At 44.5% G+C, this 6,000-nt stretch overlaps 1 protein-coding gene across 7 annotated transcripts in view; it reads left to right on the top strand.

Annotated features, from left to right (window-relative positions):
• The first annotated feature begins 1,405 nt into the window (after nucleotides 1-1,405).
• The window catches only part of Rere (arginine-glutamic acid dipeptide repeats), a 353,454-nt gene continuing 348,859 nt past the window's right edge, over nucleotides 1,406-6,000 (top strand). For 3 of the 7 annotated variants that reach the window (XM_085690234.2, XM_085690233.2, XM_085690235.2), the window contains exon 1: nucleotides 1,408-1,859. The gene's annotated coding sequence lies outside the window, so the exon portion shown is untranslated. Of the gene's footprint in view, nucleotides 1,860-6,000 lie in introns of all 7 variants that reach the window. The other 4 variants (XM_085690231.2, XM_085690238.2, XM_085690236.2 and 1 more) reach the window with 4 other exon arrangements.

Here is a 6,000-nt window from a genome sequence, read left to right as displayed (position 1 = left end):
CAGAGGCTGTGAAAGAACTCAATAAACATGATATGCATTTCAAAAACCGGTAATTATAATTAAAATTTCCAAACCCCTCAATCCTATAAATTATATTAAGTAGAATAGAAGTATTTGGCTTGCCCCGACTCAGGCTTGTAGTATGTGGCAGACTTGGTGACTTTGTCTTTGAGTATAGTGGGAATATAGTAAGATTTTTCAAAGGTGATATCTGGCTGTTTCTCTTTTTGTCGGCATTTTTGAGACAGTCTGGAACGTACCTCTGAATGGCCTGGAACTCACTTTGTAGACCAGGTGGGCATTAACCTCTAATTGATATCCCCCTGCCTCCGGCTCTCTAGTACTAAGATTACAGGCATGATTCACCATGCCTTGGTGGTACTGTCCACTGCCCACTCCCCCAGCATAGCAGATACACTTTTTTTTTTTTTTAAAAACCCTTCTGTGGTTATGCTCTGTTCTTTATTACTAATGTTTTTTTTGTTCTGATTTTTAATTATATGTATGCGTGTGTAGGTTTGTGCGCATGGAGGCCAGATTAGAGTGTTGGATCCCCCAGAGCTGTAGCTGCCTGATGTTGGTGCTGGGAACCGAACTGGGGTCCTCTGCAAAGAGCAGTATGTGATCCTGACTTCTGTGCCAACACTCGTGTCCCGTTCTTTATTACTTAAATGAGATTTTTTTTTTTATTGTTCTCACCAAATAAGCAGCACAATTTACCAATTCTACCTTTTATTTTCTTCAATTCAGTTTTGGTCACATATTATTTTAAAAACCTTATAAACTGCCTGTAAACAAACCCACTTTGTAGCTCCCCTCGGACCTCAGGGGATCTGTTTCTTAAATGACTGAAAAAGCAAATTATGACCCTGGTAATAACATGAGCAAGTGGACACCCGCCAAGCCCACCCCTGAGACTGTCCACTGGTGGGAGACCATCCCGGGAGGGTCACAGCTCCGAGGCTGGTTGGTCGGGAGCTCGGCCTGCGGCCAGGGAGGGCCGATCCGGCACAAAGCCGCTCCTGGGGCGGGGAGCCAATCGCACCGGTTCCGGCCGCCGCCCGGAGCGCGCATTCAGAGGCCCGGCCATGCCGCCGCCAAAGCTTAGCCTCTGCCCTTGCCTTTTTCTTCTGCTCATTTTATTAAAAAGAAAAAAAAAAAGAAAAAAAAAAAAAAAAGAAAGAAAAAAAAAAGAAAATGGAAGAGCGAGCCGGAGCAAACAGTCCCGCCCCTAAGCCCGCCTTCCGCCTCCCATTGGCTGGTCATCTGCCTGCGTCATACCCAGACGCACCAGTGGCGAGGCGCGATACTGCGAGGTGGGCCGGGCCCGCGCGCGGAGTGGGCGGCGGGTCGGCGCAGCAGCCCCGCGGCTCCGCCACCATCGCGGAGGTACCGCTGCTCCCACAGACGCTCGCGAGCCGCCCCCCCGCGCTCCGCAGCCTCTCGCCACGCCGGGTCTCGGTCCCCGCCTCCTTCCCCGCGCCTCGTCCCCTCACGCGCTCCCCACCTTGTCTCCGCCTCATTTTCTCTCCTAGTTGAGGGGAAAAGGAAAAAAAAGCCACCCTCCTCCTGTCGGAGCCCCTCGCCCTCTGGGGGGAAAAAAACAACACAAAACCAGACATGGTCCTGGGCTTCCGCTGCTGAAGGCTTGGCCCACCCGAGGAGGTCGAGGTCCCGGCAGGGAAGCCCCTCAGCGCCCCCGCCCCACGGCGTCGCGTCCCCGCGGGCCGGCCCCCTCGGCCCCGCGCCCGCCGCCCTCGCTCAGCCGCCGGCCCCCGCGGCCTCCCTCCCCGTCCCAGCACTTTCCCCGGAGCCGGGCCGCCACCCCTCTCATTGATGGTGTAGCGCCTGAGGGGAAGGTAAGTGTCCCAAGTTGTCCGCGCCGCGCCGCGGGCTGCCCCCCGCCGCCCCTCGTTCCCGGGTCGGGGTGCTCCGGGAGGGCCGGGGCGGAAAGCAAAGGCTGTGAGTGGAGGCGAGAGGTCGGGGAACCGCGGGCCGGACGCTGGCCTCAGTGCTGTGCGGGCCAGGTGACTGTCTTCCCTGCCTGCCTCCTGACCCCTGCTCTCTCGGGGCTCCTCAGGCACGCTCTCCTGCTAGTCTGAGGTTAAACTAGTCCTTGCCGAGCCGCTCGCTCGCCTGTGGGAGGGAAGACTTGAAGCTGGGCATTTCTGGGATGTTTGCGAATGTGGGGGTCTTGGAACGGACTCATTAAAGTCTAATTTCACATTAGAAGGAGGGTTTCCTCCTTTGTGTTATCAAAGTCTCCACTCCTCGGCTCTGTGATTCCAAAATTATGGAACCAAATCTCACTTGCAGTAGAATTCATTGTCATGATTTAAGTTCTGCCGTCTGAAAGAGAGTACCTTCTTTTTTCTTTATTATTATTATTTTTTAAGATTATAGGAAGAAGATAGTTCTTGGTACAGTGGGGTGAATGTGTGTTGTGTTGAAGGAAGTACTGCAGGTTTCCTTTGAAACTGCTTGAGAAGTTGTTGAAAGAATAAAATGATTCATTGTTGAATTGTCATAATCCTCTGTCTCTTTTCCAAGGTTTGCTTATAATTTTTTTTTTGATTACAGACTTCAAACGTTGATTTAAGCAGAATGTGCCCTTGAGAAACGGGGTGTTGTAAATGTTTCAGTATGTGCTGCTATTTTAAGGTGGATCTGAGAAAGTAGTTTTGTATGAATCTTGAAATAGCCTTCTCCAAAGCAATATTTAAAACAAAACAAAACAAATAAACAAAAAAAAAGATTAACTAGTGAGGGTGAACTTGGTGGATTACAAAACAGACATTTAGTGTATCTCAAACGAATACATTCTAGGTTTAGGTTTCAAACAGCTTTTATAATTGCTTTCCATTTAAAGAGAGCTTTTTGTCTGGTGTACACTGGTGTCTTTAGTCTCAGTCTGATGGGGGAGGGGAGAGAGGATGGATCTATACAATAATAAAATCATCTTTGGCTAGCTATTTCCTTCCATGGATTTGCTTGCTGAGTTAATTCCACTCTAATTTACAAACCATTTTGGATTTTGATGGCCTAGCCCGGGTGGAAGCTGGCTTCCAGTTTTCTCTGTTGTGGAGGTCGAAGGGAAAAGAGGCAGACACACACATACACACACAGACATACACAAACCACACACACACAATCAGGCTGAGGGCTCATTGTTCTTCCATACACACATCCATTCTCTCTCCCATATTTGGGACTAGGTTTGCACAGACAAACACAGCTTTTTTGGGGAGAGAGGAGAGAAGATGGGGGAAGGGGAGGTCTTTTCCTTTTCAGCTTTCTTTTACCCATCTCATGTCTGGTCTCCCCCCACCCCCCACCTTTGCAAGGCGGATGAGTACATGGGAAACTAAAGGACACTCTGGGACATGTTCAGAAGACCCCTGTCTCCCTTTCCTCCCTTTGCAGCCCTGTTGCCCTGTTTTCTGCTGCTGACTATTTATTTTTGTCTGTGTAAAGATAAACTCTTGTCTTGGCTTTACATTCTCTGTTTTCACATTCCTCTTTACCTCTGACTCTGTTAGGGACAGACATTTGTTCTCTTGATTTTTATTTTCCTGAATGTGAGCAAGGTCTTTCTAAGTAGAAATAGGTTGTTTCAGTTAAAATGAATAAGATTGTATTTGAGGTTAATATTTGACAATATTTTTTTTGTGTGTGCGCGCGTGTGTGCAAGAGAGAGAAAGTGATTGATTGATGGTCCTTGACTTACCAATGTAGTTTTGTTTTTAATAGTGTTTTTAAGAAAAGGTCTGGTTTTTCTGGTTGGGGGTTGGGGTAGAGGCCCTTTTGAACGCTGGACAGGGCTGAGTCCACCTGGCTGAATCTTCTGGGCCAATGATGAAGGTTAGTGTGACTCCATGTGGGTTGCAGAATAGCACCTTCTACTGGTTAATTGCTTTGACGATCCAGTGAAGAGGATGGGGGAGGGGATTAACGGCTGAGGCTTAATGATTTTCTTTTAAACACAGTGGCTGTGCCTTTCTGCAAATGCCACTTCCCCAGGCTGCTAATACAGATGCCCTTTGACAGGCGCTCTTGCATCGCAGCCTTATTATGCTATTGGCTGTGTCTTGACATTAATTTGTTCTGTTATCAGGAGTATTTTCACGTTGTAACTTCCAAGGACTCCTTTGAATTGATGCTCTTTCTTTTTATGAGGAATGTAGTTTGTCTTAAGCTAGTAAACAACATAGGGGTTTATCTGCATTCCAAGTGTTGTAAACAGTACTCACCAGTGGCCTTTTAAGAACATTTTAGTGTCATTAAAAAGATACATTTACATTACAGAAAGTCAAATTCTAGCATTAGAGATTTTCCTCTGGGATTTAAACACCCACTCCGTGTGACAGAGAGGTTGGGGAGAAGTTGGGGTGGGGAAATCTCAGTAAAATCAGCAATTTTGTGTAGGTAATGGTGCTGTATTGCAATAGTGTTTTCAATAGTTGTATCAGTATTATAATAAAAAGCCTGATAGAATGATGTGTGGATTTGATTTTTTTTTATAAGCTGGAGGCTAGCAAAAATTTGAATGTACATACAAACTAACACAACAGATGATAGATTCCTCCTCAGAGTCTTCTGAACTAATGTACAGTTTCATAAATAATCTGCTTGATAAATGCCTCACATGTCGGTTGTTTAATGCAGTGACCAGTCAGAGAGGTTTGTAGCTGTAACTGGCTATTCTTTTTCTTTTTTTCCTTTTTTTTTTAAATGAGAGTATTCACTGCCAAGTCATGCAGTAATATACATAATATTGAGCTGATACCGAAGCAGTGTCAGGTGCTGGAGGCACAGGAATAGTGACTATGATCTGCACCCTAAGGCCCTGTGTGTGGTGAGCAGTAATATGGATATCCTGAACACCTACTACTTTAAAGTTGGTTTTGAATTTTTCACATCTTGTTCAAATCTCAGTAATCAGTAAGACATTTAAGTAGTAAAATAAGTTATATGTACTGAATTCCTTTGGGAATTGTATGCTTTCCTGCTAACTGCTTTTGGCAGCTACTTTTACAATTGATTTAAAGGTTAAGATACCAGGAAATTCATATTTTTAAGTGAATCATTAGTGTAACCTAGCTGTGAACTTCATCCCTCCCCACAAATATATACACGAGGGAGCGGGGAGGACACTACACTGTTGTACACAGAGGGAAAGGGATGGGGGGAGGATATTATATTGTTCTGTGTAAGTTTTCTGATAACATTGTACCCTAGACTCTAGTTGATCATAGGCTTTTTAATCACCAGAAATTTGTCTTGAATCATATATGAGTAATTATTAATTATTGGCACCCTGATAGTTACTCCACAGTTGATGCTTTGCATAGCCTATTTAAGTGTGGTTTTTGGCAAGCATGTTAGCTTGTGCTTAGCTTCTTGTCTAACACGATTCTTGTGTTTTTAAAGTGAGAAGTGTGCATTTAGACATTCGTTGTAGTATTACTAAGATTGCTTATGCCATTTCAATGAACATCTGACTACAAATAGCTCAAATGTACTCAAATATTTACCAGCTTGGAGTTTGGTTGTATTTTTTAAAATTAATTAATTAAATTATATATAACTATTATATATATACATATATACATATACATATACACACACACATATATATATATATTTTTTGAGGCAGGGTTTGGCTATGTAGTTCACCTTGGGTTCAAACTCCTGGCAAGACTGCTTTAACCTCCTAAGTGCTGAGATGATAGTTTTATGCTTCCATGTTGGCCTGGAACTGTGATTTATATAAATAATTTGTTGGTGTGCCAAGTAATTAAGATATAATTCATGTCCTCATATTAGATAACTAGGTCAGATAAAACTGCCAACATAAGTTCTTTAAAAAAATTTTTAATTTGGGGTAAAGAGATGGCTTAGTGGGTAAGAGTTCTGCATGTTTTTCCAGAGGACCCAGATTCAATTTCCTGCTTCCACATGGACTTGCTACCATTTCCAACTTCAGCCCTAGGGGATCTG

The sequence above is a fragment of the Myodes glareolus genome, chromosome 6, assembly GCF_982192425.1.
Source record: "Myodes glareolus chromosome 6, mMyoGla1.1, whole genome shotgun sequence".
In the NCBI taxonomy this organism is placed as follows: Eukaryota; Metazoa; Chordata; class Mammalia; order Rodentia; family Cricetidae; genus Myodes; species Myodes glareolus.
This window is presented reverse-complemented; position numbering and strand designations above follow the sequence as displayed.